Raw genomic sequence first — 14,091 nt, forward strand, 5'->3', positions numbered from 1 at the left:
AAATAACTTTTATATTATTAATTATTATATAAATGCAAAAAAGGCTTAATTTTAAGGATAGGGACGAGTTTTTAAAATATCGTAAATGCTAATATACATTAAATATACATTAATTCCGACTGCACTGGATATATGACACGTAACTTCTGTATCTCCCATCCCTCGATCTTATCGCTAAAGTTTAATAGAATGAATGCATGTTATATACAAATTACTATGCCAAATTTTGTTTCTTAATTTTTATCCCATCCTGAGACATTAAACGAAATAGATGCCAACAGGCACACACATATATACGCATACATACATATTCCAGGTATAAATTGTTTAACTTTTTCAGATTCAGGTGATCTCAAAACGTTGAAATTACAAAATCCTAGTTAGTCGAATGTGATACGATGTTATAACAGCCGGGAAAGTAAAAGCAATTTTAAAGGTTTTATTTTTTGTTAGTAAAAATAACATTAACTTTATGGGGGTCCCACTACGGATCCTTAGTTTTCTCTGGACTGAGGAAAAAAATCCCAGCTTCTCCTCCCTCTCGATGGCATCGTTATCATATAGAATCATCGAAGTGTGAATAAAACCACCGAAACTGGTAGTTGGTTGCGGGTTCGTGCCTGACCAACGAGCTGGCCACGCGGAATTTTCTAGGTTTTCTTCACGTGTCTAACACACCAAAATAGAGTGTTTTCCGTATAAATTCTTCCCTCTCGGCATATCGCTCGTGTGTTGCGTTGCCATACCCCATTATTCCTGCAATCCCACAACTAAGTTATCAGAAATTAAATGGCACTCAAGAGCTACGTTAATTATTTTGTGCGCCAATTCGCTCACAACTTTCTAACCTAACATCTTCATCTAATCGTGTTTTTAATTTCTAAGTGATAATTAATTATTTATTTCCAAATTACTTCGTTAAAATATAAAGATAGAAGCATTAAGAGTTAAAAAGCAGTCACATCCATTTACTTTAACGGAGATAAAACTAAAAAAGAAGCACAAATCGCTGTATGCCAGCCATCAATCATGTGTTATTTATTGTCTGGTGTCATACGATCTCCTCAGTTGACACTACATCTATAGATCTGGTATACTGTTACTATAAAAAAAAATATTTCCATGACAGGTTTTCAGGTGGTACAGTAAAATCTGTCCAAAACGGAACCTAAATAAAACGGAAATCTGCCTAAAGGGAAAAAATTCTACGAAACTTAGCGATTTGCTAAGTTTAAAACGAGAACCTGCTAAATCGGGAAAATACAGTAAAACTTGTGTAAACCGAAATTGCAAGATATTTTTTCCAGGTTTAATGGTTTAAAAAAAAAAAATAGAAAATAACTCTGTTTCGTTTTATTCGGGTTTCATTTTTTGACAGGTTTTACTGTATTATATACCCAGCAATTCGGGTTTACGCAGGTTTTACTATATTATCAATTTATAAACTTCCATTCGAAATATAATTTATGAAAATTTTTTAGTTTTTACTTCATAAAATTTCTATAAGAATTTTATCATATTTTTATCATTTTCGTGATAAACAAGCAATTTGTATGCGGAGAAAAGCGGAAATTCCGGTATATCATTTCACTAACGGCGATAATTTTACACCTCGGGGTCAAGTATCGTTTCCAGGCAACTGTAATGTATCTTCGTTTACTCGAAGTCTCTCAATTGAAACTTGCAATTTTCATCTTACAATTTGCTTTTAGCTTTTTTTTTTCTTTCTTGTTTAATATTAGTCACGTTTCTCAGCTTATTTTTCTTATTGTAAAACACATTTTAAAATAGATGCAGTATCGAAAAAATTGCATACAGAATATTTAGCACATTTTAATGGTTAAGTTTATTTATTCTTTCACGTTTTATATAGTTCATCTCTAACAGAAATTGTTGTTTTTGACCGGCCAAATATTATACAGTAAAACCTGTGTAAACCGGTATCACACGGTTTGACAAGTTTCCATTTTGAACAGGTTTTTTTAACATAGAAAATCGCTCTGTTCCGAAGAATTTTTTCGTTTATGCAGATTCAGGTTCTGCTTTAGACAGGTTCTACTTTAGACAGGTATTAATATAATAACCATCAAGTAAATCAAGAAAATGAGGCATATACAGTATAAAAGATGAAAACCTCTTTAATTTATTAATGAAAAATCTAAAGATATTACATCAAAAAATTTTCTAAAATTTAATTTATTTAATTTAAAATATATGCTCTCCGCAGTGTCTTGCCCCTGTACATAATACTTTTCCTGTTAGCAACAGAGTCATCTGTCTAACTCCTTTCAGGGGAAACTTTGAATTGAAATAACGTGACTTTCGGTGCAAACCCGAAATTCACATACAGTTAATCTGGACTTCCTGCCACTAATCTTGCCACATATGGTCTCGGATTTCATCTATTTGACTCTGTTCTTGAGATTAAGGAAATACGGGCAGACGGACGACAGTAGGAATTTATAAGTCTACAATTTTTTCAAATTGCAGCCCAATAAAAATGATTAACAAGGTTATTTTATAAAGGTATGATATCCTTTTATTAAAATACAAATATAATCTACACAAATAGAATAAAGAAGCAAGAGANTATTATTAATTATCAATATTTAAGAATACAGTGCTGCTTCGTACTTCGAATTTAATTCACTCCTGGAGGTCGTTCGAACTCCGAATCAATTTTTTTCCATTATAAATAACGAAAAAAATGAATCAATCCATTTACAGATCCTAAACAATACCCATTTAGATAAACTTAAAACAGCAAATACACATAATTTAAGACAAAATAACACAATAATTAAATACCCTAATAATAAATTAAACACGAAAATTATAAATAATACGTAAATACTATATAATAAAATGAAAACTACATTTATTGGTCTCACATCGTGGACTTCGGCGTCTTAATATAGATGTGTGATTTAATTATAACAGTTGTAAAAAAAGCATACTTTAAACTTTTTACTTTAAATTTTGTTTGAATAAAATCAAGTTATAATGTTTTCAGATAGAAAGCATATCGGGCATATTATGCTCTGAGTTTAAAAAATGGTGTAACGCCACACTAACAGTAAATATACATCTATTGTAATGTGTATGGGGAAGATGCTCTTAAACTTCCAACATGTAAAATGTGGCTTAAAAAGTTCCGTTCGGAAAATTTTGAACTAAAGTATACACAACGTAAGGGGTGCACAAACGTAAGAGCTGTCGAGAAAAAAGAATTGCAGAAGAAATTGCAGAAGAAATTGAAAAAATTGACAAATAACACACAATACAGTATATATAACCAAGTACACTAAAAATAAAGCAAAAGTAAACACTGTTATCTTTTATAAACAAGCATAACGCGAGAGATGACTTTGATACGTAACAGATTTGGTTTATGCTTGGAGCATATTTTCTCACTGCGCGCAATTTTGTCGAACTTTGCCTTCGAACTCTGAAGCGTTCGAAGTACGAGGCGCCATTGTATTTAAATATAATTGTATTTATAGAAATTACATTAAATTTATTTAATTTTGATAGAATGACTTGTAAGTTATGTCAAATTAAAATCACGTTCAACATTCTCACAGGAGATACAAATAATTTTATATAAAATAAAAAGAAACTAAACATTGATCATTACGTAATCCTATCCTGAGAGAGTCCGGAGGACAGTGGTCCCAGTAGTGTTTTCTAGTGGCAGGGCCGTCTAGACCATAATGAGGCCCTGGGACAAAATACATATCGGGGACACTATAGCAATAAGAAAGTAAACGAAAAAACATTGTATAGGAGTCCCTAATTCCTCGGGATTCAGGATAATTTAATTCTTTTGCCCTCCTCTGTAAGCGGTCCTGTCCCATTTTCAGCAACTAAATTCAGTTTTCATGCTGGAATCCCAAGATGGATCCAACCATGTTCCCGGATGAGATCCATGCATCTGTTTCTTGGCTTTCCATATAGTGTAGGTCCATTGTGACTGGAAAACAGGTCCCTTCTCAGCAAGTTTTTCGTAAGCATTCTTAGTACGTGCCCAAATGTTAAAAAGTATTGTGTTGCTTAAAGTTGCGTAAGAATACAGTAAATCCTGTGTAAACTGGAATCGCACAGTACCGAATATTTTTCCATTTTGTAAATTTCCATTTGGAACAGGCTTTTTTAACATACAAAATCGCTCCGTCCCGAAGAATTATTTCCGTTTAGGCAGGTTTCTGTTTTTTCGGGTTCCGTTTTGTACAGGTTTTACTGCATAAATATTTTCTATAATAAGTAGTTTAAAAAAACGTTTCGTGATATTCATAATTGTCAGAGTTACAACTGAATCACGACTTATCAAACGGCAACAAGTAAATTTCACGGTTCAACATAAGGTACGTTTAAAAAAAACGAAATAATTAAAGGCAATAAAAGAAGTAATATTAGCTAAATTGTTGACAGATTAGAATTCAAGTTATTAATGAAATTAATAAATATTAGCAATCACTCACCCGTTTCTAATGTAATTCTAAATAATTTAAGCACTATTGAAGTCTGCTGTGAGACATTTAGAATCTGTAAAAGCATTTCTCCTGTTGATTAGATACGGTTATTGAGACGAGATTTTTCTATTAAATTCTATCGTGTTTAATATTTAAAACGAAGAAAGTACAACGGCAACCTAAAATACTGCGGTCATTTTTTCGGGAATGTTTATTTTTAAAATAAATGAAAAATAACCGAACTGCGGTCATTTTTTATATTCTCGTCAGAGGCCGTTGTTCAAAGGTTTGACTGTCATCTAACCTTTGAACAACGAACCTATGAGTACAAATATCCTATATAACATGGTAGTTAGGTTTCGAAAAAGTAGCGTGTTATGATGAATCCGTGCTATAGGAAAGAAAGGACAGTACAAAACGTTGGGTTAGGTTCCAAATGTTTATCAGTGAAGAAAACATTCATATTAACGTGCAATACTTTTGATTGTGATTATATGAATGTTTTCTTCACTGATAAACACCGTTAAAGGGGGACATTTTGTTTTTGGCAAAATATCGTCAACTGAGCTTTTCTGTTGACCTTAATCTGAAGTATCAGCAACATCTTGATTTTTCTCTACATTTTTCAATCTGGTATTTTTATTTGCATGCATTTGCCTAAGAGATCTTTTCATGTAGTAACTTTTAATTTAATCGATAAAAACAAAACACGGCGACAGTCTTTCAGGTTCATTTAGAGCCCTGTCTCCAATGACAGTAATACCTGGTTTATAGGAAAGCTACAATAGGAAATTAGGGCAAGGAAGAAGAAATATTATACAATCGGTTTTCGTTAAAGAAAACCTGGCGAAAGGCACGAAACAACAATACCAACAGATTTTAAAATATTGAAATTTTCAAATATGATACAACAGGTATTCTTGCTTGAATGAAAAATATCGAATGACGGTGTTTACACTTTAAAAATTGTGAAGTTTTCTACGGGGAAGTCTCCAATTCTCGAATCATGTTTAAGCTAAACCGTGTTATAGGAATGCCGTACAACACAGCATTCCTATAACACGGTTTACCTATAACACGATTCCTATAACACGAAATACCTGTATTAGGTTGTATAACAATATTTATTCCAAATTAATTATTTTCTCTATTAATTAATAACGTTTGCGTTATTAATTAATAGTGAAATTTAGATAAATTTTCCAAGAATATAAAATAATCATTTAATTTAATCAGTGAGTAAATCAGTAAGTGATAAATTTCTTCATACATATAATTATAATTTATATGTATTTAAAAATACGTAGAAGAGACTAAAATGAATTCAATTTTTTGTCATGTCCATTCACCAGGAACAAGAGTCTTCCTTTGCATAGAAGACCTTTTATTTGAGGCTACACCTTCGCAATATTATGCAAAACAGTTTTGAAAAGTTCAGCGGTGACAAGCCAATACTTAAAAATACGTAGCCTATTTTTTAAAAATGGCTAACGATTTTTACACATTTAAAAAATGCGTAGAAGAGACTAAAATGTCTTCATTTCTTCGCCGTATCATTATAACTTTTATGTATTTAGAATGTTATCACCTACTGCTTCTCTAGGATACTTGAATAATTAACTTTTCTGGCATACTATTAAAACAATTAAACAATGTAACATTAGTTCTAGCAGTAATCAAAATGTAGGCAATGAAGGCTTGTTATTATATTTCATTATTGCTCCTACAGCGGACTATAATTTGTTCCGACTCCATTCGTAATTGTGCCAATTATAATTTATATATTTAGAAAATTTATACATCACTTGCTTGATCTGTTTAATTCATTTTATGAAATTTCTGTAAGAAAACTTGATTAATTTAATAAATATTTCTTGCCGATATTACTTTAGCCAATAGACAGCTAAATAGCATCAATTCAATTTTATTTGATTCCTGTAAAATTTGATTAAGAAGAATGCTGGCCAGTTTACAGTGTCTCAGCATTTCAAGTCAGTCACTTTCTATGGAACTAATTAAATTAAGTCGTTTCGACTATAATATAATTTACTTTTGAACGAACTATTTCACTTTATAATTAGCAAAATTCGTACCAATTCGATCTTTTGTCTGCCTTTTCCCTTAAACTTATTTTAAACTTTGCTTTAACTTATTTTAAAATTATTGTAACCTAAAACAAGCAATTATTTCTGTTAATTGAAATAGCAACTTTCTAATGCACTAAACTTGCCAAATACAAAAGAAAACAGTGCTAACTTATACATGTCATATAAATATATATCGGTAATTTAGATACAAATTCAGACGTAAAAAAGCTTAATAATAATTAAAACTTTAAAATTACTTTCAATTTTTCATGTATAAAAACCTGGTAGTCGAGTGGATAAAACCACTGAACACTTAGTCGCGGGTTCGTGCCTCAACGAACTGGCCACATGAAGTTTTCCGGTTTTCTTCGTGTGTGTACATCTTGATAGGGGTCAGTTTCCGTATATAAAATCCATCAGTGAGGCATCGCATATATGTTGCGTTGTCATATTCCAACAGATACCAATCGACCAATTATTATATAAAAATTAAAATAACTTTATTATAAACTCATTATACAGGGCATTCCATAAGTCTTAGAAGCTAGAAGTTTTGTTGATCCTTGTTTACTCTCTATCAGATAAAGCATGAGTAAAGTGGAACGAACTCCGGTTAACAGAGAGAGAGTGAAGTATTTAACAGGCTGAATCCAGATCGTTGAGTGCGATTGCTGGAAAATCTAGACACAACCTGTTAAACTTTTCACACTAACTATGGTTCCCACCATCAAAGTAACTTGACTGTTCCATAATATACTAAATGTACAGTACCTCTTTAATATACTAAGACAAAGTACAATAACAATAATTTTATACGAAAATAATCTTAATATAACTTATTTATTGAGAATTTAATTTTCAAAATCGGATCACACATAATTATGAACATTTTTAAATTTATTATAAATAAAATACATTAATTATAACAAGAAAATAATACTTTATACATCTTATAATCTTATAATGATGAAAATAAATTAGATAATTCTAAAGCTTAACAGCCAATCAGTGTATATCTTCAAAACCCTAATTTAAACATTGTTCATACAATGAACACGTTTCTATTCCTTTGTAATTATATCTTCCTTACATTTTACATAAATTAGTAGTAATTAGTAAATTAACTTTAATTTGTTTGTGTCAACTTCGCAATTATTTATAATCCTAACAAGTTTAGAAATTTAGAAAAATAAAATAAATAATTCTACTTCTTAGTCGTATATGAATTAAAAATAACTATCTGATCAGTTTATCATTTTAAATTGCAAATACTACAAATCTTCAGCTTCGATTTTATATATAAATTAAATAAATAAATTACAGAATAAATTTATATAAATATAACTTTATAAACACAATCGAACCTTCAATGACGACCACCTCTAAACGGCGACCATTTTTTTTTCAGAAACGTTTCTTCTTGAAATGAATAAAAAATAATCGCCAAACTACGGCCATTTTTATCTTCCTGTCAGTGGCTTTTGCTCGCAGGTTTGACTATGTGTAAATAAATTAAAATTATTTTATTTATTTGTATATTTTCGAAATTAAATTGATAAAATTTACAAATTTTAAATATATTTATACTTAATATGTCTTATATACTTATCATCATATATCTACTTAATCAATTGTCGTAAATTGGTGAATTAAGTATATAGTATTTAATTTTATATGACTTATATAATAAATATTTGGGTCTCTAATTTATTAATATAAAGAAAAATATTAAAAATGAAAATAAAATAAACACCCTTTAAATTACATCGTGCTTACTATGGCTAAATGAATAAAAACAAATAAAAAGGAGTGATTTCAAGAAACAAGCAGCCAGGCTAACTAAGCAACAAATCTTTTAGTTTGTTTCATATGAAACGGATTATGCATTGGTTTGCTTATTTTGATACTCGTTTATTGAATTCGCTCCAGATCGCACATTCGCGCGTAACCAACGAATCAGCCACATGGAGTTTACTGCGCTTTCTTTGCATGTCTAATATGTAAATAGGGTCAAGTTTTGCATAAAAAGTTTCCTACGAGGCTTCTCCTTAGTAGATCGCCCACGTGTTGCGCTTCCTTATTCCATTAAACCAAACCAAACCGAACAGATCGTGGGTACGCGCCCGACTAACGGACTGGCTACGTAAAATTTACCGCCCTTCCTTCACGTGTCTAATACCTAAATACGGTCCATTTTCGCATAAAAAGTCCTTCCATGAAGCATTCCCTTGACAAATCGCTCACGTGTTGCGTTGCGTTATTGCACCAATCCAATCTTTCGGGTTTGTTTCCTTAAACTTTTGTTATAGGAAAAAAATGCATCAACGTAAATCTTCCTTCTCTTTTGTACTGTATTTCATTTACAGTTTGGTTTGAAGACGATTACCACAAATTTCAATTAAAGATTTTCTTTTGTTTGTTTAGAATCCACTTGTTTATTGACTTAGAGTCGGCCATCATATTAAATTTCGAGTAAACAATTTACCAAATTAAAAATTATATCAGACATGAATCTGTTTACATCTTATAAATTATTAATGCGAAATACGTAGCCTATTTTTTAAAAATGGCTAACGATTTTTACACATTTAAAAAATGCGTAGAAGAGACTAAAATGAATTCAATTTTTTGTCGTGTCCATTCACCAGGAACAAGAGTCTTCCTTTGCATAGAAGACCTTTTATTTGAGGCTACACCTTCGCAATATTATGCAAAACAGTTTTGAAAAGTTCAGCGGTGACNAGAATTAAGACGAGATCAGAATTCGGAATATATTAATGGAAACTTATTGTAACTTTTAAAACAATATATTATTTAAATAGTAAAACAAAATTAATTTTTGGAAGTTAGTCGTGGGTTCGCCTCTCGTCAGTTTCCGATTTACGTGTTATATAAGTGAAAAAAGTCGAAAAAACTGCATGCGGCCAGCTTATTGACGAGACTCGAACCCACGATTCGTTCAGTAGTTTCGCTCACTTGGCCACTGAATGTTTAAATGAGGCTGTGGTGAAGACTTCAAGATACCTTCAGGTTTAAAAAATTTGATTTTATCAATAATATACTCTAAAACAATTTAGATACTCAATTTTTAGTTTATATTTATCTTTAATATCATTAATAAAATATTCGAATGGGATTTTCCGAACCGCAGCAACATTCTATAAATAAACTGTATGTAACATCACTTCTATTAATACACTTCAAAGAATAATGTGCATTAATGTGTGATATTTTAATAGTGAGGCACCAATAGCAGGTGCAGAAATCTTTAGAGGAGAGTGCGGAAAAGAAACAATACGCCTTATAAAAGTTTTTATTACCTGAAGTATTCTGATTTAGGGCTATTCATTAATTACGTGTACAGTTTAAGGGAGGGAGAGAATATAAAAAATACATAATTGTACATGATGGGGAAAGAGGAGTCGAGGCATTGTCTACGTAGACTTTTTTATTTGTATTATTGACACAGAATTTGTTTTTATAAGTCTATTTACTAGTTACATAAATAAACTATCAGTTAGAAAATATTTTCAGAATGTCTTCAATGTTAGGAGTTCACGAATTAAAGAACAGGAAGTTCGACAAAAGAAGACAGGGAGGAAGAGAGAGAGGTCAAAAGTGGCTCAAAAATTGTACACATAATTAATGGATAGTGCCTTACTCGGGAAAAACTTCTATAACATGGGTTTAGCTGCATCCTACGCAGCCCCTAAATCTGCCCCTGTAAGTTACATAAAGATAAATTAGCAAATAAAAAAATAAGAAATTTTAAAATCATAAACGCAGAAACGATCTGAAGTGACTGTTGAAGGACATCAAATAGATTTTGTTTGACAGATTTGACACTCCTATTAGTTTTGTCCAGAAATGTCAAAACCAGTTGTACCTCTTTATTTGTATTGAATAGCATTTACAAAATATACAACAGGAAATGCTATTTGTTTATCAAATTCAATTCATTCTTTTAATGTTTTCTTATAAATTTCCCTTTGTTGATAAGATTTGACAGTCTTTCATCTTAAATCGGATTATTATTATTGTACAAGACTATTTTTTATTGTCTAATATTATTTTGATAATTGTACAAATGTCTTACACTTAAAAAGAAATTTATTTTTTCTTCCTTTTTATTTTTATTATCGTAGAGATACGTGAACACTTGATTTAACACGTAAAATGTTTCCGTTAAGCTGAAAACTGCTTGATAAAAGAAAAACATAAACTAGTTGATATGTTTCGAAGGAATTCCACTTCAATCTTTACAATAGAGAACAAATTTTTATATTATTTTACAAGTATATCTTCAGGCTAAATTTCTAATTTTAAAAGAAAATTTATAGATTTTTCTTAAATTATACGAGAAAATTTCTATATTCTTTTTCGTATTCATTGTTTTTCGGCATATTTACATAAATATTGCTATTTTTAATGCTATTCCCAAAGAAATAAATAAAACGAAATATATATCAGCGCCTATCTTCTGGGTATCCAGCATCGAATCAGAACGATTGAAAAACCCCAGGAAGTTTTCAGATTACCCTCCGGGAGAGATAACCTGTGTTGATCTGTTCATCATCACTCGACCAACACATTGTAGGACGGACAGAACCCATGAGTCTGTAAAAACGTTCTCTTACTTGTTAGTGTCCACAGAACGAAGAAGAAAAATTAGTTATAATAAACGAGTAATTATTTATTGTGATATCGTCAGAATGCCAGGCCGAAATTATTAATCATATTTTTAGTTCATTTCCACTTCAAATTACTAGTGGCTTGCCCCGGTACACCATACATTTCCTTTAACAATAGAGCCGTGCCAATCATCTATCTAACACCTTTCAGGGGAAATTTTTGATTTGAAATAACCATGACTTCTGGTTTGCATCGGATGTCTTTCAATATCTGGTCTCGTCTTTCGTCTATCTAACTCCATTCTCGAGATTAAGGAAAGACAAACATACAGACAGACGGACGACAGTGGAAATTTATAGATCTACAATTTTTTCAAATTGCAGCCCAATAAATACTGGAAATACAGTCAAACCTCTAAACAACGGGCATTAACGGGAACGTTAAGACTGGCCGTTGTTCAGACAATTTTTTATGTACAGTATTTTCAAAAAGAAAAGTTTCCTGAAAAATGGGCGGCTGTAGAGATGATCGTTATTGGAGATTCGGTCTGGCTTGACTGGGTAGGGCGATTTGCCAACACGTGGACGATTTGCCAAGGGACCACCTGGGAGGACTTTCTACAGTAAACTGCGCTCTAGGTGTTAGACACGTATGCTTCCGAGTTTTCCTCACGTGTTCAGGTACGAACCCGTGACCAACGACCAGGCTTTAGTATTTTATCAACTCGATCACTGGTGAATTATTGAAGGTTCGATTGTATTTTTAATATGAGATATTAATTCTTCCAGTTTTTTGGCCATAACGATAACAAACATTTCATTATCTTAACTTAAATTTTAATTAATTTCGACGCTCGAATGATAAAATAGCGTTAGAAAAACTAAGGCTAATTCGATTTACAGCAAATAATAAAAATCAATTAAAAATTAACGAAATTTTTGTCTGAATTTTGGCTGTCAATTGTAATTATATCGAATTAATGGATTACTATTCTTTAAAAAATTGAATAAATGTGTTAATTTAATAAAAGTATAGTCAGTCTATTTATTAAATAGAATTCTTAATCCAAGAAATAATCATTTTATTAAAGAAATGAAAATTCCTTACATTTATTGCATAGTTATCAATGAATTGTCTTCTCTAAGTGGAAAAATCTGATATTTTTAAAAATTTTTATCTTAAATTTATTAATTTAAACTTGTCTCGCTATTCTATTGAATTATGGATTGGAGTGGATTCGTGGAATGATGAAACACAGCACATAGGCGATCTGCTTCCCGGGAGGACTTTCTATGGGAAACAAGCTTCTATTTAGGTATTAGACATCTGAAGAAACCTCGGAAAAACTTTACGTGCTAGCTCGTAGGTAAGGCGTTGGTAACTCGCGTCCAACCTACCAATATTTAGTGGTTTTATCGAGTGATTCACTGGTAATCCACTTTGGGAAGAATGCCTGCATCGCTATATCGAGTGTTTTGTATAAATACAGTCGACCCCCCTATAAGACGTAGATACGTTCCGTTTTTTATGAAATTGATGTTTTAGGAGACCTTGCCAATCACAGCCCGACACGTGTGAAGTTTACGGACTGCGGCTGTTTGAAAGGTTTTCTTCCATAAAATTAATCTATTCCTAGACTAATTCGACTCAATATTTCCAAAATACGTATATTTTTGGTGAATAATCCGTATAAACTATGCTATAAACAAAAAATTGTAGGATTACTTACCGAGTATGCACCGTTCGACGTCGCCATTGCTTAAGCTTGTTTTCGTCGCGGAGCAGCGCACCAAACTGCGGCCGCGATTTCTGATAAGTTATTTTTCTGCGAAAAATTCGTTGAACTTTGGAGACATCATTAATATAAATAATTTTTATAGCCGTTGAATAAGAAATGTTTCTTTCACAAGAAATGTATAAAATTAGTGCTGTATTAGACTTACGGTACCTAATTTACATACTGTACAGACGATAGTAAACTCAACTTACTCGCCTAAACTCTCCGTAGCGTGGCGCTGGACGGCGGAAAGTATATATATAATTATAATAAGGTTACAATAAAATAAGTTAATATATAACTATATATACAGTACCTAATGTATATATAATTAATATATAATTATATGTACAGTACCTAATTTATATATAATACTGTACAGACGATAGTAAACTCAATTTACCCGCCTAAACTCTCCGTAGCGTGGCGCTGGACGGCGGAAAGTAGTTCGGCTTCCCAATGACGTTTTACCGAATTATAGGAGTTCTTTTTTACCATGTTTGTACGGATACCGTAGCAATTTTTTCGCCGTCATATAGGAATCCGAACTATAGGAACCCGTGTTATAGGGGGGGTCGACTGTATAATATGTATTGCTTGCAACGCAAAAAGTTCTATAGTGGTGAGTTTTGGTACTAATTTTTCACGGAAATATCTCTACAAACAGTATTGTATAGGAGTACTGTAATTACAATCACCTAATATATAAAGAATTTACAGAAAGATGTAACTAAACGTGTAATTGGTGATAAATTTTAACTTCTGTTAATTAAAAAGTTATATTACTATCTTCTTTCATATTACTGACATTTATTATAAATTTCATTTTTCTGGGTATCCAGCATCGAATCAGAACGATTGAAAAACCCCAGGAAGTTTTCAGATTACCCTCCGGGAGAGATAACCTGTGTTGATCTGTTCATCATCACTCGACCAACACATTGTAGGACGGACAGAACCCATGAGTCTGTAAAAACGTTCTCTTACTNTTTACTTGTCAGAACCTGTAATATCTTGAATAACTGTGCTAATGCTGTCTTAATCATGCCCAGTAGCTTCAGTAACTTCATTATACTAGGTTGTGCAAATTGGGCAAGGATACAAACAAGTATGAAGTTTTTCT

General features: G+C 31.7%; 1 protein-coding gene across 1 annotated transcript in view; it reads left to right on the top strand.

The window, feature by feature from the left end:
- The window catches only part of LOC111617777 (5-hydroxytryptamine receptor 2A-like), an 89,323-nt gene that overhangs the window by 19,432 nt on the left and 55,800 nt on the right, over positions 1-14,091 (top strand). Inside the window, exon 2 of the mRNA XM_023359065.1 lies at positions 7,968-8,062. The gene's annotated coding sequence lies outside the window, so the exon portion shown is untranslated. The remainder of the gene's footprint in view (positions 1-7,967; positions 8,063-14,091) is intronic.

This window comes from Centruroides sculpturatus, unplaced genomic scaffold, assembly GCF_000671375.1.
Source record: "Centruroides sculpturatus isolate CEXI.00-Female unplaced genomic scaffold, Cexi_2.0 scaffold648, whole genome shotgun sequence".
NCBI classification, from domain to species: Eukaryota; Metazoa; Arthropoda; class Arachnida; order Scorpiones; family Buthidae; genus Centruroides; species Centruroides sculpturatus.